This window comes from Pleurodeles waltl, chromosome 6 (genome assembly GCF_031143425.1).
Source record: "Pleurodeles waltl isolate 20211129_DDA chromosome 6, aPleWal1.hap1.20221129, whole genome shotgun sequence".
Classification (NCBI taxonomy): Eukaryota; Metazoa; Chordata; class Amphibia; order Caudata; family Salamandridae; genus Pleurodeles; species Pleurodeles waltl.
Window position 1 is genome coordinate 603,178,644 of NC_090445.1, and position 24,578 is coordinate 603,203,221.

Consider the following 24,578-nt stretch of genomic DNA (forward strand, 5'->3'; position numbering starts at 1 on the left):
AAAATGTGCCTGTGCCCAAAGCTCTCCTCTGGATCACGCAGCTGATACAATTAAATGTAGGAGCACGGAATACTGAGGCAGCGTAATCCTGAAGCCATCTCGGACCGCTTTAATCCATTTACAGTCACTCACTGCCCCTTCAGCTCACTCTTGCAGCTTTCAGCTTTTTCACTTCTTCGTTTTTCTCTCCCTCCGTCTTTCCCATATTGTCTTTTGCTAGCAGAAAAATAAGTGGCGACCCTCATAAATAAGTGGCGGTGCCGCGCACCGCAAACCACCGGCTCAAATTAAGCACTGTTATTACGTAAAGAAGCAGAATGAAAAATCGTACAGTGCTAAAATATTGAGATAAAAAATAAAATATAAAGTAGGGCTAGCTGATGTATATCTATGGAAAATACAGAAATGTACATCTAAAAAAGTTGAATGTTTACTACTAAATTTGGGAAGTGTACTATGGCATTCATTGGCCTTTATTCTAAGACTTAACTGTTACCTTTATTCTAAGACTTAACTGTTACTCCCTTTTAACCCTTTTCCCTGTCTGACAGCAAGCTGTCTGTGCCATTTTACAGGGATGCCCTCATGCCACCCCATGTACCATCCTTCTTCAGCACCTTCTTCTTACATCATCACTTTCATCTTCAATTATCTAATCTCACCCCATAACCTAACCTTAACCCATCATTTACCGCAATCAAAACACTTTTTATAATCCCAACTATTACGCCTCCCCTTACTCTAGCTCAGGTCTGAGTTCACCAAAACAAAATCCACCCCCTTGCCCTGTCCCTAACTTTTGCCCCATTCCTAATCTGACCCCTTACCTCATCCCTCGCACCATACCTTAATCTCATGCTAAACCGCATAAATAATCTAACTTTATGCCCACCCTAATAATCAATGTTTTTTTGTTGACTGCTTATTTTCACTTTTTGGTGTATTCTGCTTTTTGGTAGTGTAAATGTTTACTCTTCTACTTTGTACTCCGATTTTTTGTTTCTATTCCTGTACTGCAAACCCACTGTAGTTAACTTAATGTTACATCTGCACTAGCTCAATAATACCCACCACACAGAGCAATACAAATCAATATTGACTGAGAGAAGCTAAAGGCCACTTTGGGACTTTATAACTGCGGATAAGACATAGGCAGAATAGATCTGTACATGACATCTCGCCTAAATCAGTGTATTAGCTGTAGGAAATCGGCTTGAGACATAGCAAGTCCACATATCCAGAGCTGTGCAAAATGTCCTGCCATTTTCAACTGGATGGTGTAAACATGTAATGTTTATAGACAGCATCCATTGTGTATGGACATTAAAAGCTAAGTGATTGCCAAAAATCTCTGACTTCCCTGGAAGAGCTCTGTATTCCTGGAATCACCGCATCCATTGTTGCAGCTCTGGCACGACATCCATATGGTCAACTTAGCTGGAGGAAGCCAGGGCAATTTTCTTCCTGGGCTCTGTGCCTTATCCACTGTAGGTAAACCGACGACCCATCTGTTGGCACAGGATATCACTTTTCCGTGGGAGGAGGTGAAACTGAAAACTGTTAATGTCACTTAGGGTATATCCACTTTGGCCTACTTTCCAGGACTTTACTTGATCGGGTATGAAGGTGCCATCTACAGTACTTCCTCAGGGAAACCTCAGTGTATTTGGTTCACTTCAGGCCATGAAAGGAATCTCACTCTTGGGAAGCATTCTCAAATTAAAGCCCATGAGACACATGGTCAGCCAAGCTGTGCTCGGTGAGACTCCTCATTGCAAGAGTGGTTAAACAAGTGGCCGTTGCGTGCTAGACCAAGAAACAATTAGAATATTGACATTTCTGCTCTACAGTTGGACTTTGCTCCTTCTAGTAACATTTATTTCCTCCCAAGCAACACTGATTTTTTTGTGTTCACAAATAACACCACCTGGAAGCTTGAAAGATCACAAGATCATCAATATTCAAAAGAACCATTCCCGGGGGGGTAGGCAGATCATGAGATACAGGCACTCAATGAGACCTCTTGATTGGATAATGGGAACCTGGATTTGGCCTTCCTATCATACAGCTTTACCATTAAGTCATCACTTTGGCATCACACAGCTCTACCACTGGACCACGAGTCCTGCATCACTAGGTTTACAGCTGGACAACTGATTCTTCATCACACTTCTCTACCAAAAGACCTGCATCAATTACCTCTATTACTAGACCACATACTCTGCATCACACTGCTCTAGCAGTGGACCACAAGTCCTGCTTCGCTAGCACTACTGCTAGACCACGCCACAAGTCCCACATCACTAGCACTAACGCAGGTTCTTCATTGCACTGCTCTAGCACTGGACCACAAGTCCTGCATCACTTGCACTACTGCTAGGCCACATGCTCTTCATCACACTGCTCTACCACAAGTCCTGCATCACTGGCACTACTGCTAGACCACATACTCTTCATCACACAGTTCTACCAGTGGACCAGGAGTCCTGCATCATTCAGCTCTACAGCCAGACAACCTACTCTTTATCACACTACCCTACCATCAGTCCTGCATCACTTACGTTTACTACTAGATCATGTACTTTTCCTTGCACAGCTCTACCACAAGACCTGCATCACTAGCACTACTGCTAGGCCACGTGCTCCTCATTGCACTGCTTTAGCACTGGACCACAAGTCCTGCATCACTAGCACTACTGCTAGGCCACGTGCTCTTCATCACACTGCTCGAGGACTGGACCACAAGTCCTGCATCACTAGCACTACTGCTAGACCACGCCACAAGTCCCACATCACTAGCACTACTGCTAGGCCACATGCTCTTCATCACACTGCTCTACCACAAGCTCTGCACCACTAGCACTAATGCTAGACTGCATACTCCTCATTGCACTGCTCGAGCACTGGACCACAAGTCCTGCATCACTAGCACTACTGCTAGGCCACATACTCTTCATCACACTGCTCGAGGACTGGACCACAAGTCCTGCATCACTAGCACTACTGCTAGACCACGCCACAAATCACACATCCCTAGCACTACTGCTAGGCCACATGCTCTTCATCACACTGCTCTACCACAAGCTCTGCACCACTAGCACTAATGCTAGACCGCATACTCCTCTTTGCCATGCTCGAGCACTGGACCACAAGTCCTTTCATCACTAGCACTACTGCTAGGCCACATACTCTTCATCACACTGCTCGAGGACTGGACCACAAGTCCCGCATCACTAGCACTACTGCTAGACCACGCCACAAATCACACATCACTAGCACTACTTCTAGGCCACATGCTCTTCATCACACTGCTCTACCACAAGTCCTGCATCACTAGCACTACTCCTAGGCCACGTGCTCTTCATCACACTGCTCGAGCACTGGACCACAAGTCCTGCATCACTAGCACTACTCCTAGGCCACGTGCTCTTCATCACACTCCTCTACCACAAGCCCTGCATCACTTAACTGCCACAAATTCACAGACTTACCAAAGTATTCAGGCAGAGAAAGGAACAGTGTTTTATTGGGCAACAGCATTCCCATGCACCTCCAGCAGAAGACACACATCTCTGGTTTGTCCTGCAAGTGAATCCTAAATACGTATTTAGAAAGTGTTTTAGTAACAAATGGGTGGCTGTAAATTAACTCAGAGGCAGATCTGTCACTCTTGCCAACGTTTTGTTGAGTATCTAATACCAAGAACTCTTTCCACCCTGACTTCCATGATGAAAATGCAATTCTTTCATACATAAATAAAACGTCAAGAAATCTCCCTTGATATTTTGTATAGGGATATTGCTGCTGATACTATGAAATGTATATGTTATTGCGGCTATGCGGAGGCACTTTGTAATGAAATATGATCTATAGATTTTATCATTCTGTATATTACCGGCGAAGTATGAATGATATGTTCTGGCGCTGGATCTCAAAAAAATAAAAATATATTTCAAAAAACAGAAATCTCTTTGTTACCCCGTTCGCATCTCATAAGTGCATTTCTCATTTCATGACCGGTATGGGTTTTTGGTGCACACGCGAACACAAGATTTTCAAGAACTTTAAAGTGCGCCCTTAAAACCCAATGCTCTGGCTAGTAGGGTATATACCACACTCCACTCACCCTCAAGTTTGGTCTCTCGGCTCCACCGTGCAACACTGCATCCTTTTCGAAATGCTATAAAAGATCACAAGTGAGTGAAAGCGTTTTGGTGAACGCCTGATCGCTGCAAACTAAACCTCCTCCACGTGCTGTTTCTTTTCAGCATTGTTGAGAAGTCTTGGGCCCGGAAGTGACAGTTTGCTAACTCTCAGGTTGCTGAGCCATCACATGAATGCTCTTCCGTGGCTTCCCAACTAGAAGTTTATGAGGAAAAAGACGAAAACTGCAAAAAGGCGGTGGTGGTGGTGGTGGGGGAGGGGGTAGAGTGCTAGGGAAAGTGCCCATTTCGAAAAGAAGGCGCGGCATTTATGTTTGGGGCCCTGAGCAACAGTAAACAAGAACAATAATGGGTTTACCAAAAAGACTGTCTCCCTGCAAGGGGAGACATGCTGAATTGTGTATTGTCTCTTCCAACAGACTCTGGTGCTCAATCTCCCCCCTCCCCCGCCAGTCTTCACTAGCTTTGCAGCGGATTTCAAACTTTTTAAAGTTGGATTTCTCTGCGGAGCACTGTTGTATGTTCCGATGTTCGTGAGATGGCACGAGGGTGAAAAAAATGAGCGCCATAAACTTCACAGAGCGGCGCAGGGCAGAACCGTCCAGGAAACCTTCAACAACCAGCAAACAGACTCCCCTGAGACTTTCCCACCGAAACAGAACCCGCGCAGTCAAGGTGACTTCAATTGTATGCAAACACTGCACTCTGGGGGAGGGGATGTGCCGAAGACTGATCCAATTACACAGGGTTTATCTCCTGCAAACAGTTTATGCCGCTAATGGGAAATTCAGGGAAGTCACCGCTAACAGCTCTCCAACGCCCCCCGGTTTAAGAACAGAGAACAATTGTGTTTGTGCCAGAGGGACCCGGGGTTCTGCCCACGCCTCCTCCTTGGCTTTTAAGTGCACATACCGGTGCTTTAAATGGAGAGGTACTGTTCGGTATGGAGTACCCGTACTACTTTAATTTGAAAGGGTGAGTGCCTGCACTTCTCAGCACTGCTGCAATACATTTAATCGGCGAGTAGAGGCACTTCCCAGGAGCAACCAAGCACTATAAAGAGTGAATACCTGCACGTGTTTATTTTCATTTAATCACTGGTGCATACCTTTTAAAGTGCTTGTTGGTGTTACTCGAGGTAAAAGCTGCGGATACCTGGCCACCCAGGAACTGCCCTGCGAATGCGTTTACCAGGTAGATCATGGAAACCTGCAATGTTTCAGCGGATCTGAGATCAACAGTTACCAAATAATACAATTTCGTGTTTTTTGCTTCTCGGTCCTATAGAAGAGTTATATTATTTATTAAGAGTGTAATCCAGTCGCTCCTGTCCCCTCGTGCCCTTCGGTGAGTAGCATCCCAAGGGATGCTCTATCAACTCCTGCCAGTTCCAACCGCAGGATGCTCACCTCCACGCGGAAAAGTAGTGCCCGGGTGACAATGGACGTTATGGAAATCCTACAGGGGCGATTGTAACCATCAGTGCCAAGCTTTGGGAAGACCAGATGTCCAAGAACTCGGAGACTCGGTACAATCAGTGATCTGCAAATAGACCACGAGGACCCCGCTACTTCCTCCTGGCAGAGTACATCATAGGAAAGGTCCTATTTGGCACGCAAATGACCAACCATTAGCCACGCTTGTCGTTCATGCGTACTGAGCAGTCAGGAAATGTGTCACGAGCTTGACACTGACCCTTTACCAACACTGTCAGCCTTATATAGACACAGGCCTATTAGACCCAGGATCTCCACCCCGGTCACAGGCTGAGCTGTTTCCTAGACATCCATTCCTCTGGCGCGCTCAAGGCCAGTAGCCACTCGCGAATGCCGTTCCTCATTCCTGGCCAGTGGCCCTGCCCAGGCCTCCCATGAGCTCCTCATATCTTCCAGCGAGGCCTCCCGTCATAGCACCGTCGCTGTCCACAAAGCCCACTGCTGCTCGGAGAGTCTTCAAAGCTTTCAGTGCAGTGGCCAAGTGAGCGTGTTGCAAAAACAATAGATACAAAAAATGAACTGCAGTTTACCAGGCAACCGAGCCCCACACTCTGGAAGTCTGTCTTCCTTCCGTCCAGATTCAAGAGCCCCGCGCTACTGGAATAATCCCGTAAATGAATGAAAGTTGAATGGATGTATTTATATGGACGCTCAGGTGACCGTTGCATGCGCCAGCAATCTTGCTCTCTTCGGCATGCAGCAGTGGGGGCTGCTGATGGAGCGCCCCTGCACTGCCACGAAGTCGCGGTGCGTCACAAAGACGACTTACAGCGTCCCCACTCATGATCAGGGTGAAGATTGTGTCTTCTAAGAAGACTCTTCTTCACACTTAGACCGTCCTCGCCCCCCTCCCTTCCAACTTATCAAGGACACGCACAACCTATAAAACAGTACACACCCTCTGTGCCCAGCACCCCCCGCAATGCTCCCTACCTGAGGGGGTCCTGAATCCGGTGACTCCCGCTCCCCGGAGTGTTCCGAGGTGAAGGCAGCTCTCGGGCACGCTCCTGCTCACAGGAGAGACCCCACCTTCTGCCAGGACGGCTGCCTCACCTGTGCGGGCTTGTGCTGGTGGGAGGGGCCTGCTGCCGAGCCTGACCTGCCCTGCTCCGCATGGGCGCACCGGGCGGGCAGGCGTGGGCCAAGACGGGCTGAAGGCATTCCTGGAGGAGCACCAGCAGCGCCTCCCTTCCACAAGGAAGCATTCTGTTTACCGCCCTCCCACGCACAGCCCAAGGGGCCAGCGGAGGCGCACTTTCATCTAGAGGGACCAGCGAAGCACTTTACAAACACCGTCTTTCTGCAGCGGGAGCAGCGGGAGCATCTGAAGTGGGGGTGTTATAGATCTTGTGTAGTGGCACTTTACAAACAGTCTTTTTGCAGTGCGAACATTTGGAAGTCGAGGCGTTGTAGATATTGTGTGGCAGCACTTTACAAACACCGTCTTTCTGCAGTGGGAGCATCTGGAAGTCGAGGCGTTGTACCTATTGTGTGGTTGCACTTTACAAACCCCATCTTTCTACAATTGGAGCATCTGAAGAGGAGGTGTTATAGATCTTGTGTTATAGCACTTTACAAACAGTCTTTTTGCAGTGGAAACATTTGGAAGTCGAGGTGTTGTAGATATTGTGTGGTAGTGCTTTACAAACACCATCGTCTGCAGTGGGAGCACCTCGAAGTCGAGGCGCTGTAACGCTTTAGAAACACCATTGTCTGCAGTTGGAGCACCTGGAAGTCGAGGCGCTGTAGATCTTGTGAATTGAGTGGCCTGGTTGGAAACAGATTCCAGAAACCAGGGATAGGATAAGGCGAAGGCGAGTGCGTAGCACTAAGAACACAATGCACCACTGTATTTTACATGTTTAGGCTGAACCAAAACTACGAGGCACACATAGAAAAAGTGATTTGACCAAAATCACACAGTTTACTAGTCAAATTTCAAATCCCGGACTAGCTCATTAGATTAGCAGCTAAAACACATCCCCGTACCTTTAAAATTGTGCAGCTTGAATGCTGCTCCTTTTCCACCAGAGCTGGGTTTGTAGCCATCACTCTGGTTTCTGGAAAAAATAAATAAATATATATATATATATATATCTCTTTCAGGCCAGATTTGGGAGGAGATATACAAGTGTAACGGATGCATATGGGGCCCTTCTCTACCGACCTGGCAGATATATTTTTCTTCTTTCCCAACAGGAAGGATTGCTTCCGGTCAGAATTGTAACTGGGGCGAAACATCGCAACCTGCTCCATGTCTTTCTATAATCGCTGCACTTGGAGAAAAATCAGTAATGTATTTCATGTAGGTCTAGATGTACAATGACACAATTATAGAGCACATCCGAAGAATCGAACTGTTTGTCGACACTAAAGTGCACTCGACCCTGAGTGCACTACTAAATCCAGATTCTGAGTGGTGTGACATTTGCACATGGACCTGTGATTCTTTTACCAGCTAGAATGCCCCATTCATTAATTTTTGCTAGATAGATGGGGTTGACCCAGGGAAAACGTGGATTTACCATGCAGTAAAATTGATCTGACACATTATCCGTAATTCTGACTTTTTTGGTGGGGCTGTGAAATGGGGTGGTATAACCACCCAGGCAAAATAGTGCATTGTGCAGTAAGAGTTTTCCTCTGCGTGGTTTCACCAGATGCAGGAACCTCAGGAGTCGGAGTGCACCCCTAGCTAGGTGGTAATTATGCCCCACATCAATTGTACTCATTTTACCAACCCTAGAGGAATAAGAGTTTGTCTTAGCTATTTTATCAGGATTCAGTGTTTACATACAGGTCACACACTCATCTCTGCAACATTGTCATGAACCCACCAAACTCGTAATAGGATTCACTAACCTGCTTGCAAAACCCAAGTACTCTGCAGTACCTTGCAAATATGTTACCACACATGCCTTCACAGCACGTGAGCAAAGCATTGACCTTTACAACGCAGCGCCTTACTACCCATTACCCTACCCATCCCAGACCAGCCCTTCAGGCACTGCCTGAGTGCCTTATAATTCAGTCCAACACACTCATAAGATGGGAAATGCATGTGAGGAAGGAGGTGAGGGGGGCGGGCTCTAACAAAGGTCAATATAAGGTCAAAGTCCCAGCAGGAATCAGAGAAATGTGAAGTGTCTTACATTCTGGGTGAATCTAGAAAGTGGAGTCCTTGCTTTTGGTTGCACTTTTTAGTGTTTCCTTAAGGGAGGGACTTCCGGAATTCTCTGTGATATCACGTAACGTCAGGACTACTGCACCCTTGGGAGGTCTATGTCAGTCACGGACAAGGTAAAGGCGACGCTTGCCTTCACAGTGGTCACAATTATTGTTTGGTGTTAGAGGAGTTTTCAGCACGTGAGTAATTCTGTTGTCTGTCCTGGACTAGGCTCCTTTGTGACCAGCAATGTTCAGACTTGTCTTGTGTTGTCCTCAAGGCGAGCCACTGTATTCTGTGGCACAGAACTTTGGTGCCTACCAAGTCTTCCAGTTGGCGAGTAACTTTGTGGCCTGTCCTCTGACTAGTCTTATTAGTTGCTGGCAGTGTTGGAGTTTATCTAGCCTACTGTGCAGCAATTCCTCAGTACTATGGCAATTTGGACTCTATGGTCTTAGGGTATAGACTTTACGTGGCCTTAGTAGCTGTTGTCGTTGAGCTTATTACAAGTTTTATTATTCTTTGTTTTTATCCTGTTCTATATTTTGAGTCCTTCTCTTTTTTTCTGTGTGAGGTAGCTGCTGAGATAATAGTGCAGAAGTGTCTCTTGCATCCTTTCTGTCGCAAGGTAAGTTTGGGTAGTAGTGTCAGAAAGGATGTTTTGGTAATTGCAACACTTATGAAACAGCCACTGTAGTTAGTATGAATACCTCTGTCAAGCCATTACTTGGAGGTGTACGTATGCAGGAAAGCCTTACACGCAATGTGTGCAGTTGAAAGAGTAATCCAAGTATGATTGACATTATCATTTGTGGGGGCTTGAAATCGCTCAGCCACGTTTCATTCACCATGTTCTGTTTGTAGGGGAGTCCAAGAAGAAACAGGCACGCTCATCACCACATGCGCATCAAGGCACATTGATTTGCATGCACAAGGATACTGGGGACTGGGGTGCAGAGACACTGGACGTTTGACGAGAAGATAACACATTTTAGGCTAGAAAAGTTTCGCTAATAATGTCATTGTTTCTTACAGAACTCTCTGCTGTAAGGGAAGCTGAAGGGAAGACCAAAGTGACCTGCCCCTTCCCTCCACTTGTGTCAGTCTTCAAAACCTTCTTCATAGCGGAGTTCAGATGTGACTGGGGGCGAGGTGACTTCAGCAGGCTTCAGCCAGTGCAGATTAGTGCCAAACTGATCATACATGCAAGGTTAAGTGTGACACATACACATGAAGGAATGACAGGTAGGCTAGGAACTAACAATTCAAACTGAACTGAGTGCAAATGGCAAAACATTCGGATAAAGGCCCTTGAACTCCTCAACCCACTGCGCATATCAATCTAGAGCTGGTGCTTTAAATGGGCAGGTACTCACGGTGTCCAAACGTCTTTACCTTGGAAAGGACAGGGGCAGCACTGGTCAGCAGGGGTGCAATCCTTTTCATGAGAGAGTAACATGGCAGTTCTCAGTAGCAAACCTGTACTCTGGGTTAAAGCATACCTGCACTTTTATATTTTCATTTCAAGCACTGTATAAAGAACTTTACCAACCTGTTCACTGGTGTTCTTGCGTTTATCTGAGTATTGCACAGTTCTTCCTCTTTCCATCTCATAGGATTATATGCACTCCGTTTCCTAGCTCATTCATTCCCACATCTGCCCATAAGCCTCTAAATATATATCTGCAGACAGACCCATTATCACACATATACTAAGCACACATATACTCGTACCCAGCCCCTTCGCATGCCAATCCACTTTCATATCCATTAGTCAATTTCATTTTTATCAGTGTATGTTCCACTTGTATATGCCTTACAGCCTTTCACTTTTGTGTCCTCCAGTCTCTATCAATTCCACCCACTGACCTCAGTGCAGATGGCCTTTAGCCACCAGGCCGCTAGCTTACAAGTGTCAGTCTCTTTCAGTTTGTAACCATGGAAAAAAAACAAGCCTCGTGCAGGACGAAAAACACTGAGGACATCAAATACAGAGGAACAATCACTGCCAGCGCAGGACCAGCCTCTGTGGGGAGCCATGCACCCAAGGCGACAGGAACAGGATGCTGCCTGCATTACGAAGCGCACTGTTCGCAATATCATTCTCGTCTGGGTACTGTGCGTTTTCTAAAAGCATTTCTGACAGCACGTTTTCCTTTCAGCACGTATGAAACCTGTATTTGTACTTGAACAAAGAGGCTGAACTTCCTCTCATCCCCTGTTCCAATCCAAGATGGCGCCTTCATGGCTATGTAATTACTTTACACCTATCTACTGTGAGGGTTTTTCCACAGGAAGTTCCTTGCTGACTATGTAAAGGCAGAACTTCAGATGGACTGCTCTTCACAACACTCTATTTTTGTTTTTATCTTAGTGGTTCTGTGTTCAGGTTTTTCTTCCTCCTTGGCCTTGTTCCCTCTGGGCCTTTGTTATGTGGGCTGCCAAACTTTTTTCTCTGTCAAAATTTCGTTGGGTGTGAGCGGGCGGTCTGCTTTGGCTTGGTTGTTTCTTCTGGGGGCACTTGCTGGTTTCCTGTATGCAATGGGGGTGCAGGCACAGGGCTATCGGAAGAGGCCGTCCTTGCTTTGGAGAACTCAGAAGGGTGAATAAAGGCCAGCATCAACATTCACTCCTTGACAACAACTTTCAGATACAGAGAATCCTAAATGCTGCGCAAGGTATGAGTAGCTGTGAATTGAATCAGCAAATGGTTCCTCCTTACCTAACCTTTTGAAGGTAAACTTGGAACGGACAAACAGAATACTATTTGATGAAATAATCCACAAAAACGTGTATTATGTCACATATGTGATGAAAATACAAAGATGGAACAGTGCTCAGTGCAAGTGAAAAAATACCAAACAACAGTGTGTAAAGAGACTCTGAGATAGTAACTTAGCCCAAAAAATATATTAATGTTCAAGTGGGGGTGAATGCGTTGGGCACAGCACCAAACATATCACTGTCAATAAATCCATTCATGATAGAGACACAAGCTCACATGATCACACCAGCGGGCATGGTCACACCATGACGCAGTCTATCATACATAGTTTGGATCTCTGGGTGAGCAGGTCGGCCTTTCAGTGTGACATTAGGGGAAAGTTCTGCTGCCATTGTGTGAAAGGGTTTATTGTTCTGAGTGCTGAGGAATGCTTTACTGCCAGCTTGCCAATAAGTAGTTGCTGCCAAGCTCCGTGAAACTGGTACAAATAAAACCAGAGGAATGTAAGAATAGACATAGCCCAGAGGAGGGCTAACAAAGGTAGTCTAAGGTCCACCTGAAGAAGTGCACAAAAAGTGCAGCTTCTTAAAGTTGGGGTGACCAGATTTTTAAAGCCAAAAACTGGGACGTGCCACAAACATGGATGTAGGAATAAAGGGGCGCCGACGGGCACAGCATTACCTGAAAGTGCCCATCATGATAGAAAACCGTTTAAGTTACTAAGGAGAATTAAATCAACTTTTGAATACGTTATCATCCGTGTTAACTACATTCATTCTGCTGGAGGCTGCTGACTACGCCGGCATTAGAACACATGAAAACTTGCCTCCTGTGTTCAGTCGACACACTCTGAAAAAAATGCTAGGGCAGGTAGTGAAAACCTGGGACTGTCCCTCCACATCTGGGACACCTGGCAGCACTGCTTAAAGGTGCACAGCCTGGAAAGAAGACCGCTATCGCACAGGCGTTAACATACCCCAGGGGTCTAAATGGAGTTACAGGGGTGAGGACGTTCGTAGACGGGATTATGAGCAGTGCGTCGGGGGCAGCGGGGGTTCAGGAGTAACACCAGGAAGTACTTTGTGGTGGAGTGATAATTAAATGCATGTAACGCCCAACCAACAGAGCAAAACAGACACTAGCAATGCCAATAGGTCTGGCCTTGGAAAACAGCTAGAAATGTTGTTTCTTCAAGCACACGAAATTGTCACGAAAAATGTGAAAGTAATAAAAAGGGGGGAAAAAGTAAGTAAATAAAAAAAATGACCCATCGCATAAACAATAAAAAAAACACAAACAGAAGAAATTTAAAGCAGAGGTAGACCTATCAGCCCTCGCGTTAAAGTGGACTACTTTCTAGGCAGACATACATACATGTGGAAGAGCAGACTGTCACTCATAGTAAAGGGCTGTAAAAGCTGAAGTCGACTAATCCATTGCCCAACGTGTGGGAGGAAGCAAGCTTGACATTTGTCATTTGAAAAGGTCAATGGATAAAATTGTGCTGATATGTATACATTTGTAATATGATTGTTTTGCAAAACATGAGGCTGACGTGACAAGTAATGAACTCTCTACAGCAGATCTAAAAAGCTAGGCATACCACATTCATAATGCAAGGAGAAAGATTTGATGACTATGTCACCGGAGAGATGGGCATATGGAGGAGCCTGCTGGTGCTCTTCTTCCTTCAGTAACTATGTTTTTGCTTTTATTTGATTATTAACTAGCCTATGCATCTTGCTACATAGAGAGATAACCCTTGTTTTTTACCTGGTCTAAGTGAGTCACAACAGCTGCTAAGCAACACCACGTCATGTGTGACACCATCACTTTATCCTTCCCTTTTTAACCAACAGCACACTGGACTTTTCCACTGTAAGGATGGGCTTAAAAGTCCGACCTTGCATAGTTCAGCGCTTATCTGCTGCCAGTTTCAATGTGCCTCTCTGCCAATTTTCACTGGGAGCTGGCAGGATTGCATGCCAACAGTGCACCGACCGTGCCCATGTTGTTCTTTTCCCATCACTTACAACTAGAAATAATAAACCAGCTGCATACCAGAGACATGACGAGAAGTGCAAAGTCAAGCATTCCTAACGCCACTTATCGATCATGTGCTCCAGGGCCGAACCAGAAGGCGATCAACCATTAAAAATACAGGGCACACATAATGAAGATGTTTTATATATATTTGGCTGGCTGATTCACAATAACAATCTTAACTGAAAGACTGTATATCAAAAGCGGCAATTAGGACATTTTCAGTGGTTGGTGACAATAAGAACATAGCATGGGACGATCCGGAGAAGGTACAATCCATTGAGTCTAGTGCAGGTCTGTGGTGTACCTTAACCAAGTTATTTCAGCATCCAGCCTAGGTATATTTTGTAGCCACGTCCAATGGTATGGCAATCATTAAAAAGAGATAGCCAGATATTAGGGATTTCTGTAATCACGCATTCCTGAATCCAGGGACCAGCACAAGTTGTCCCTATGCTGCAATCTCTAAAATGATCGATTAGGAACTCCCACACTTTAACTTTTAAAATGACAAGCAAAAGCTCAGATTCAGACAATGAGTTCAAGGAGTACCGCAAGAGCTCTAGGCATGGTGGGTCTCTATGACAATTCTCATAGTGGAGAAAGCATGGCTGCAGATAGCAGTCTGATCAGTGCTGTTGGCAAAAGACCCAGGACTGGCTGAAGATCACTCTAATGTCATGGTAGGCAGTCGACCTCTACGTAGTGACGCTGCTCCAGCTATACCGCCTCCTACCAGTGGTACCAGTGGTCTGCTATTTAACGGTGACGTTGATGATGGAGTTCACTTTTTAAAGTGTTCACTTACTTGACCTCGTTCAAAAATTGCAATATCTGGAGGAATTTGGCATTTGTTTAATTAATCTGACTTTTTACAGAGATCTCAAGATGTCCATTGAGAATATGAGCAGCTGACCTCGAGATACTTTTTTTTAAGTAACAATCCCACCCTAAATCCTCGAGTAACGTGCTGGAGCTGTGACATGTACACATTTGAAGCTCAGTTTACTACTCCAGCAGCTGCCTTGTGTATCATTAGATGTGTAGTTAGTTTTGTGGGGGCCATACAAAGAGTATTTTTCGAAGACTTGTTCTGTTTGCAGCCCCTCAAGACGGCTCTAGCAGGATTCTTAATTCCTTTTGAGAGTCTGGTAAGACTTCTTGCGCAAACCTGCTATCTCATCAGTATATGGCTTCTAGCCAATGGCATTTTCCTTGCTGGGACTTGCAGGCCAATATTTAAATATGGGGCATCGAAACTACAGGTCCCTGCATGCAAAGTGATGTTGGCTGAAACGTCATGATTGGATAGCAGTTCTGATCACGTGGGTTTCAATGTCAGTTCTGCCTCAATGAGTCTGGCCCACCTGGTATTGTTCCTGGGTTTAGGGCAGTGGATTTTATATTTGCCAAACATACTATTCTAGTCAGGCAGGCCTTACTAAAGTGTAAAAGTATCCACAGTGTGATTATTAGAAGTGGGAGGCCAGGGTTTTGGAGAGTATTTGGAGTCCCTTCCCTTTTGAGACATACTCCCAGCTTGTATATAAATGACAAAACATGTTAGTGATGGCCCACTATAGAGCGGCCTACTGCTGCTCATTTATTCACCTTAAAACAAAGCTCTTTTGTTAGTATAATTCTTTTTTTGGCCAGAACTGCCCTCCATTACTTGAGCCCCAGTTTGAAGACATCTGGTTTATGGTATCAGAGAGATGTGCTTTTTCATCAGACAACTGTTGTTGGAACCAACTAAGAGTTTGGCTATGCCATTGTCGGTGCTAAGCCATTTGCCATAAACATTGCTTCATGCCTAGGGTTGCCATTGGGCCGGTTTTATACCAGCATGGTCTCTACTTTAATGCCCCTGCTGATAGAAAAATTTGAAAAATCACCTTAAGCCATTATTTTCCCTCTTATTAGTACACATCGAAAACAATAAATATAAGAAGAAAACACTTTTAAATGTGTGCCAGATTTGACTCAATAGCTTCTGTGTGATAAGTAACCAAATACAGAAAGACCATGGTAAAAAGAATACAGACAATTTCATATAAAGTTCTACTTAAGTATCATATCTGGCCTTTGGCAAACATGAACATTTGGTCGGTATTTAGTTCTGAGAAAGGTGCAACCCTATGCCACATGCTACACCTTCACACAAACTTCTATGTGTATTTTTTAGCCGGAGTCCTCCATTGTTTGGATTGTTGAGCCATTAATGTCAGTGATTTTTTTCTTTTTGGGCTCTGCAATACGATTGTGTTCAAAGAAAATCACAAATAAAGTGGAATCGTGATTTTTGTAATGCAACATGTGGAAGACCCAGAATGCAGCATGTCCTCAGCTAAAAGCCCTGACTGAGTGAACATGTATGTCCACGTATGCATCATTACTTCCATGCACCATCGTGGGTGGGCTTCAGGGAGGGCTGTTTTTCAGCCAGCCGCCGTAAACACGCTGCAGTGCCCTTTCTCTGTTCCATTACATGCCCTGACAGGGAGACTGAGTTGCACTGGCTGAAACACAGAATGTCTGGAAGGCACCTGGTGGTAGGGTGAGCTGCATCTGTGTGACATGGTCAATTCATGTAATTAAAGCTGCTATCAGGAATTAGGCCCATCTGCATGCTACAAATTGGCCACCCTGGTTTGTGTTTCCAAACATCTCTCTGCCCAGGTATCTCGCACCTCTCTTTTAAAGCAATCGGCGCCTCTCAGAGGCCACTTTCCATTGGAAGAGGTAGCATTCCTTAACTTGGGCCTGCAGACAAACTGACAAGGCGGTAAACAAGGCCCGAACACCGCCCCCACTCCACTTCCCTAACCTCCCTCCCCTCCCTGGAGCTACGAGCTTGCGCTATCAGCTACCTGGAGAGACAGATAAACTCCCCTGATAAGAAGCCTGCTGGGACCGGGCGGGGATCCGAGACTGTGACGGAATTCTATTGTAAGTCATTGGCCCGTAAAAGAAAGTCTAGAAAGTCTAGGTTTGTCCTTCTGTTTTTCGGGAAACATTTGTGGGCCATGAAATTCTTAATTGAAAGGGAAGCTTCCCTTAGTGTTTGTACAACTACTCACTCCCAATACTTTCCCGCAGTATTTCTGAATGTCCAGTTTCTCTAAAAAAAAAAGATGATGTGTGTATATAAAGCAGCGTGTATCCTTGCTAAGCTTGCAGTGAACTGAATAGCTTCTAGGCGCATGGAAGGAGTATCCTTGCTAAGCTTGCAGTGAACTGAATAGCTTCTAGGCGCATGGAAGGAGCTAGGGTGTAGTTTCCTAGAGAAACGTGGCATAATAAGATCCCCAGCCACATGGTCCTGCAGAGCAACGCCAGCTCCCCACACCTGCATTTTGATATGAAGTTTTCTATGAATAACGCTCCCCCCGACTCCCACCTCCGTTAAACCATTAAACATACAACTCCCGTAGGTGCGAGCCTCTTTAAACATTAATTAACACATTTTGCGATTATTGGGCTAACTTGGGCTTATTAATGCCATTTTCATGGCTGAGTAAGTGTTATGTTTCTATTCAGATGTTTAATGTTTGTCTGATGATGTAAACTGAGTGTGTCACAACCGGATTCCGTATAAACCATGTGAAACTTGTGAACTGGATTTTTGACAAGTGCACTTCGCCCCTTCTGCTTTCACCCATGTCTGGCCTAGCTCACGCACACAGGGACATCCCTACCCCTGCAGAGTCAGACATCCTTCACCCCCCGGCACTCACCCTCCCTGGCACTTACAGGGTTTAGCCACAGGTTTAAACACCATTTCAACCAATAAATACAACTAGAGAGGCCGAACCCGAAATATATAAACATTTTAGTATGTCCCTTTCTCCCCACCCGGTGGCCGTTTCCGGCGTCCCATGAGGTATGCAGGCGAGAGAGGCCCACGCCCCTGAGTGTACACTTCACACAACACCAGGACTGTTATCTCCCGCCAGGGTCTGGCCTCTGTCAACAAGGCCTGATAGCTCTGACATCTGTACCGAGAGGGAGGGGGAGGGGCATTACCCAGAACGTGCTGTGAGAGGGAAACAGATGGGCTTTACTAATGGGGTGAAGGTGTGAACTCGGGGGGTTGTCTTTTACAATGAAGAATGCGGGGCCATTTAAGGATTTACTTCTCTAAATGAATAGGGGGCAGGAGCAACGTGACCCTGTTGTCTCCCAGCCTGAGTTCTTACAGGTCACAAGTCCAGAATTAAATATGCTCTGGTACCTTGGTAACTTCCACCCAGGACATTTTTGGCATCGGATGTGCCACAAGCCAAAATCTCATAATCCACCGATGAATTTTTTTGCCGGGTAACTTCTTTCACTTTTCCCACCGTGTTATGTTTTTTGCAGTGACTGTCAGTTCACTCACCGCTTTCCAACATTAATACCTTAAAGTTAAGGCACCTTTCTCACTACTTGTGATTCTCAGTGGAAGCAGGTCGTGTTTCTTTGTTACTTCATGTGGAGTACTGGTGCCAGAATAACAAGGCATACAGTGGAAGAGAGTCATGACATGGAAAGGAGTCATGTACCTTTGTTACTTCATGTGGAGCACCCATGCCAGAATAACAAACCATATACTGGAAGAGTCACGTTTCTTTGTTACTTCCTATGGAGTATTCATACTAGCATAACAAACCATAGCGATACTTGAAGTAACTTGTGCTGCTCTTCCACTGGGAGCGCATCAGGGAAGGAGGGACAAAGACAGTTTAACTTTCTGTAACTGTTAAAGTTGCAAAACGGCAACGGGAGTCAAACTGGAGGAATAAAATGGGTGGATGGTTTTGGGATTTCCTCTTGTGGCCCAAAAAAATGCTGAAAAAACATGTTAGTTGGAATCTCCCATTTAGTTCCACCCTCCACACCACCCCCCGGACTCTTGTGCACCCTAGCATTTATTTAAAGGGCTCTGACTGTACTGGATGCGACGACCCTCCTCCCCCACCCCTCTCCCCCCAAAAAAACATTTTCTCCAAAAATGGAGGGACTTGAAGTTGAAATAGTGCATGGTTCTATTGTGAAGGACTTTAGATGGTAATATTACTTAAAGACCACAGCCAAGTCTAAAATCGTTCATCCCTGAATATGTGGGAGCAGTGTGTTTTTGAAGCTCCCAGCATTTAACCTTTATTACAAAAGACATATAAAAGGAATATCTTTGCATGACTCCTGCACATCTGAATGCACGATGTCCTAATTGCCCATCAGACAAGCATTAACTACTCAGGTGATGAATGCTTTACGAATGATATGACAATCAGTGCTTAATTTGTGGCTGTGGTTGCAGGTGGGGCCGACAGGCACTCACTCTTGGGGAAAGGCATTTATTTGACCTCAACAGGCTTTGACTTTGAGCAAACGAGAGAAGCACACAAAAGGAGGAAAGAAGGAGGAAGATGAAAAAAAAGTGACAGGCAACGCATGGAAGAAAAAGAACATGCTAGCAAGAAATAAAATGGCCTGGGGAGTCTGGTGGTGGATGGAAGAGGAATGAGTTGTAATCTAGAATATGCAGCATTGGTATTCAGCACCCTCAACATTCAACAGAGCCAGCTGCCAGTTTCTGAGCACAACTGTAGGCACCGACACTTATTATTTTACAAATTAAACACTGATGACACAAGTATGTGACCAACAGATTGACAAAGCTCCATATTGGTCTGATGTAGCCCTTAACAATAAACACTGCATAACTGTTTATAATGGCCACATACAGCAAGTTAGATTTGCCCTAAGCATGACAAAACTGCAAATAACGTGAAGCATTCCTTGTCAACCAAAAATTGCATGACAGCTTGTAACACCTATACACATGTAAATACAAAACTCCATGCTAAGAATGCCAGCTGCACAGCAACTGCATGAAAAGCATGCAGAACCCCTGGGCATAACAAAGTCAATAATGTTGTCAGTATTCCACAGAGCAGTGTGCTACATGTCAGCAAAACACTTCATTGCCTCATAAGCAACAGTATGCACCATATAAATAATCGTACTAAATCATGATTCCAAATTCAACCCCATGATTTTTAAACGTTGTGATGATTTAAGTTTAACATAAGCTGATCAAATTTGATAACATATGCAGATGCAAACTGACCCACCCGAGTGGTAGCACATCACGTATGGAGGAGGGGGAAGGAGCATTTAGAACTGATACATGGTGTGTTTACAATTCCAAAGAAGCATGCTCTCTCTAGAACATGGTTCTCCAACCTTTTCTGTAGTCAGAATTAATTCTGATCAGTGAAAACCACTGTAAACTACTGAAGGCTAAACAACTTGCGTATTGTTATCAGACGCCCCCACGTCCAATTAAAGCCTAATGTCCAAAAATCCAGATACTATGGTTTGAACAAAATACTTTAACTAGGGGCACTATGACAGGGTTTCCATGTGTGTCAGTGAGAGTGTGATATTTGGCAATCTGTGAACGTGTGCATATGAATGGGGTCTCTAGCATGCAGTCGGTTTGCACCCTGTCCAAGTAGGGACCCTCACTCTAGTCAGGATAAGGGAGATATCCGCTCAGATAACCCCTGCTCACCCCATTGGTAGCTTGGCACGAGCAGGCAGGCTTATCTCAGAAGCAATGTGTAAAGCATTTGCACATAACACAAAGTAACACAGTGAAAACATTACAAAAGAACACCACACCAGTTTTAGAAAAATATCCAATATTTATCAATTTAAAACAAGACCAAATACGATAAAAATCCAACATTCAGTAATAAAAATATGAATTATACAAGATTTACTCAAAAATACAGTTCTTTGAAGTCAATAGTTCCACCTGGGGCTATCACGGCGTTGTGAGCAACAAAACCAATAATTCAGGCCGGCCGCGGCATCGCGGGCCAGCTACATTGTCGGGAAGACCCACAAACAGTAACTTAGATTAGTAGGGCATTGTGATCCTCGCGGTGAGCTCCGGAGAGCGGCGTGGCTGACGTCGCGGTGTCGGTTCCAGAGACGGTGCAGGTTTGTCGTGCCCTTGAAGTCACACACCTTGCTGATCGAACTCCGCGCTGAAGGAGTCAGGTGCGCTGGCATTGATGGCATCAGGGCTGTGGCGCAAAGCGGGACGATGCGGTGCGTGGTGCCCACAGTTCACAGTTCAGACAGCGGCTCATGAAGGCATCCAGTGGCGCTGGTGAGACCAGGGCTGAGGTGTGAAACGGGGCGGTCCAATGTGTGGTGTCCACAGACCCCGGTGCAGGCAGTGGCGTCATCGTTGAGTAAGCACTGTCATCAGTAGGCCCAAGCCAGCGGTGCAGGACCAGACAGTGCTTTGTGACCCTCACGAGAGGTGCCCACAGGCCACGGTGCAAGCAGGGATGCCTGGTGACGACACCGAAGTCGATGGTGCTGGCGTCGGTGGACCGGGGCTGCGGTGCTTCATGCCCCTCACGAGCAGTGTCCACAGGCCACGGTGCAGGCAGCGGCACCGTTGTCAGCAGGAGCGGAGGGGTTGAGGAGGCCCAGGCTGCGGTGTGAGCTGGCGATGCCAGAGTGCGGGGGCCAGAGGTTATGGTGCGAACAGCAGCTCAGTAAAGTCGCCTGATGAGAACGTCGGTGAGACCAGGGTAGTGGTGCGAAGCGGGGCAATGCGTCTCTGTGCTGCATCGACTGGTTACAGTGCAGGCCAGCGTCTTTGTTGCCGGCGTTGCAGTGGTTTTTCTTCTTGTACAGTACAGAACACACAGTTCCCAGTGCTGCAGGTCCAGGAAACTGAAGTCTTTGGTGTCCCTGAAACTTCCAACAGGAGGTAAGCTCTACTCCAAGCCCTTGGAGAACTTTCTCAAGCAGGACACACAGCAAAGTTCACCCTGTGTACTCTTTTCAGGCAGAAGCAGCAACTGCAGACCAGTCCAGCAAAGCAACACAGCAAAGGGACAGTACTCCTCCTCCAGCTCTTCTCCTTGCAGAGGTTCCTCTTGATTCCAGAAAGATTCTGAAAGTCTGGGGTTTTAGGTCTTCTACTTATACCCCTTTCTGCCTTTGAAGTTGGCAAACTTAAAAGCAAAGTCTCAAGTGTTTTTGAGATCCTTCCTTGTCCAGGCCAGGCCCCAGACGCACACCAGGGGGTCGGAGACTGCATTGTGTGAGAGCAGGCACAGTCCTTTCAGGTGTGAATGACCACTCCTCCCTCCCCTCCAGCTTAGATGGCTCATTGGGATATGCAGGCTACACCTCATCTCCCTTTGTGTCACTGTCTGGAGGAGAGGTGTGAACAGGTCAACTGTCAAACTGACCCAGACGGGGAATCCACAAACAGGCAGTCACAGAATGGTTTAAGCAAGAAAATTCCTACTTTCTAAAACTGGCATTTTCAAACTCACAATCTAAAAACCACCTTCACTAAAAGATATATTTTTAAATTGTGAGTTCCGAAACCCCACACTCCGTATTTCTATCTGCACACAAAGGGAATCTGCACTTTAAAGTTATTTAAAGGCAGCCCCCATGTTAACCTATGAGGGTGATAGGCCTTGCAACAGTGAAACCCAAATTTGGCAGTATTTCACTGTTAGGACATATAAAACACACCAATACATGTTGTACCTTTTAAATACACTACACCCTGCCCATGGGGCTACCTAGGGCCTACCTTAGGGGTGCCTTATATGTAGTAAAAGGGAAGGTTGAGGCCTGGCAAGTAGGTACACTTGTCAAGTCGAATTGGCAGTTTTAAAACTGTACACACAGACACTGCAGTGGCAGGTCTGTGCCATGTTTACAGGGCTACTAATGTGGGTGGCACAACCAGTACTGCAGGCCCACTAGTAGCATTTCATTACAGGCCCTGTGCACCTCTAGCACACTTTACTAGGGACTTACCAGTAAATCAAATAAGTCAATCATGGATATCTAATCCACAGTACAATTTATATGGGGAGCACTTGCACTTTAGCACTGATTAGCAGTGGTAAAGTGTGCAGAGACAATAAACCAGCAAAACAGAGTCCAGTATACCATAAAAACAGGAGGTCAGAAGGCAAAAAGACAGGGGAGACACGCCAAAAAGCTGCCAGGTCTAACACACGGGATATATGTGTATGGGAGTCTGAAAGCCTGTGTCATATGTACTTGTTGCACATGACACACCTTTTGCTATATGTGGCACGGTTACATGTATAACACAAACATACAACCATTTTTTTAAAATGGTAGAAATTATAAGTGCAAAAATGCACACAACATGGAACATTTTTCTGCCTTTTAATTTCTCCCATTTAAAAAATGACTGTTTTTTTAGGTATAGCTATGGCACAGTGTTCTACCGGGTACTGGGAGTAAGAGGCCTCTTATTTGTAAATGCAACACCTTGAAAAAAATTGAGAAAATGAAAAGGTAACCGGATCATAAAGGTAACTTTTCATTTTAATTATCTCTGATTTGAAAGCATTAAGAAACATCATTTTGTTCTCACCTCCACTATGAAGTTGATAAGGACTTTTATCTAAGAGTTAAATACCTTAGTGCTTCACTTTTTCACCTCTGTGCCTCACCATGGCTAGATCGGACTCATTATCAGGCCCTGCTATCTGCAGTCTGATGATAGTATTGCAAAATAAGCACATCCTTCCCTGAACTTTAAAAGAAAAAATGTGACCCGGTGCTTATTTACAAATGAACTCAAGATCGTGAGCTACTCTGAAGGTGTCTGGGAGTTACTGGTAGCTCACGATCACTGGTTGGAGACACCTGCTCTAGAATATCTGTAAGAACAACAGATCCTCATCATTCTGAAAAAGAACAAACTAGAAGTGCATGTTAAATATGGTGAAGTTCCATTCAGCTATGTTTAAGTCACGGGTGAACATGCAGGCACTGTCTCTTTGAGACCTTTCCTTTTCTATCTGTGGGCTTAGAGACCGCCCATGCTTACCACTGGTTGGCTTCTTTGTCACCTTCATTTGCTTGCTTATTGGTTGACGGCTGTAGTCTTCCTTCCTCTTTGTGTGTTTGTTCCTTCTCTGCAGCATGGAAGCATTACTTATGTTCTTCCACTGTTCATAATTTTAGGCCCTACTTTTTCTTTGCTTTTAAGCACTCTGCTAGAGTGCATCCTTTTCATCTTGCTCGCTTCTGTACTTCTCACCCCAGTGTTTTTGTCCCCTGTCTGTGTTGGTTTGCACCTACACACCCTCACTCCGTTCCCTGTCCTTGGTGACCTGCCCCCACCATCTCTCCAGTTGCCCGTGTTAGCTTGCCCCCACCCTCCCTCCCACTGGTCGAGATGGCTTGCTCCTACCCTCCCTATCATTGACCATGTTGCCTTGGACCCACCTTCCCTCCTGTTGTCTGTGTTGCATATTCTTTAAAATGTGTATTGTTAAAAATAGCTCAGAAACAGGCTCTTTGATGCACCCCTGAGCACTGTAGAGTAGTAACAAAGTCAGTAGGAGGACTGCAAGCTTCCCTCACACACAGGACAGGTTACAAACCAGAAGGAAGTGTGCTAGCTTCCCTCAAAAATAGAAGTGCAGCCATGACAGCAGCAGTGCCAACTCTCTTCACACAGAGGACAAGACACGGGCAACACCTGCAGCACCAGTGCAAGCTTCGTTTACGGCCTGAAGTGCTGAAAATGTATCTCACACAAATAACAGGGCAAGCACCGTCAGCAGCAGTGTAAGCCTCCCTAACACACAAGACAGGCGCAGCACCATCATAAGTGCCCGCTTCCCACACAGGCAGAAGCAATAGTGGAAAGCTTCGAACACATAGTGCAAACTTCTCCCACTGACAGCCGGACAGAAGCAGCAGGAACTGTGCAAGCTTCCCTCCTATACATGAGAGATGCAGCATTGGCAGGGTAAGCTCTCCTCACACACAGGATAGGATAGGGGCAGCACCTGCAAGCTTACACACAGGACGAGGACAACCCAGGCTGAAGCACTGCAAACTAGCCCCACACGAAGTGAAGAGAAGCACCAGCAGTGTGAGATCCCCTCACACACAGG

General features: G+C 45.7%; 1 protein-coding gene across 2 annotated transcripts in view; it reads right to left on the reverse strand.

Annotated features, from left to right (window-relative positions):
• INAVA (innate immunity activator) overlaps nucleotides 1-24,578 on the reverse strand; it is an 88,370-nt gene that overhangs the window by 31,213 nt on the left and 32,579 nt on the right. The window contains exon 1 of one of the 2 annotated variants that reach the window (XM_069238870.1): nucleotides 6,593-6,708. The exons of the other annotated variant lie outside the window; for it this stretch is intronic. The gene's annotated coding sequence lies outside the window, so the exon portion shown is untranslated. Of the gene's footprint in view, nucleotides 1-6,592; nucleotides 6,709-24,578 lie in introns of those variants that run through there. 2 annotated transcript variants of the gene reach the window in all.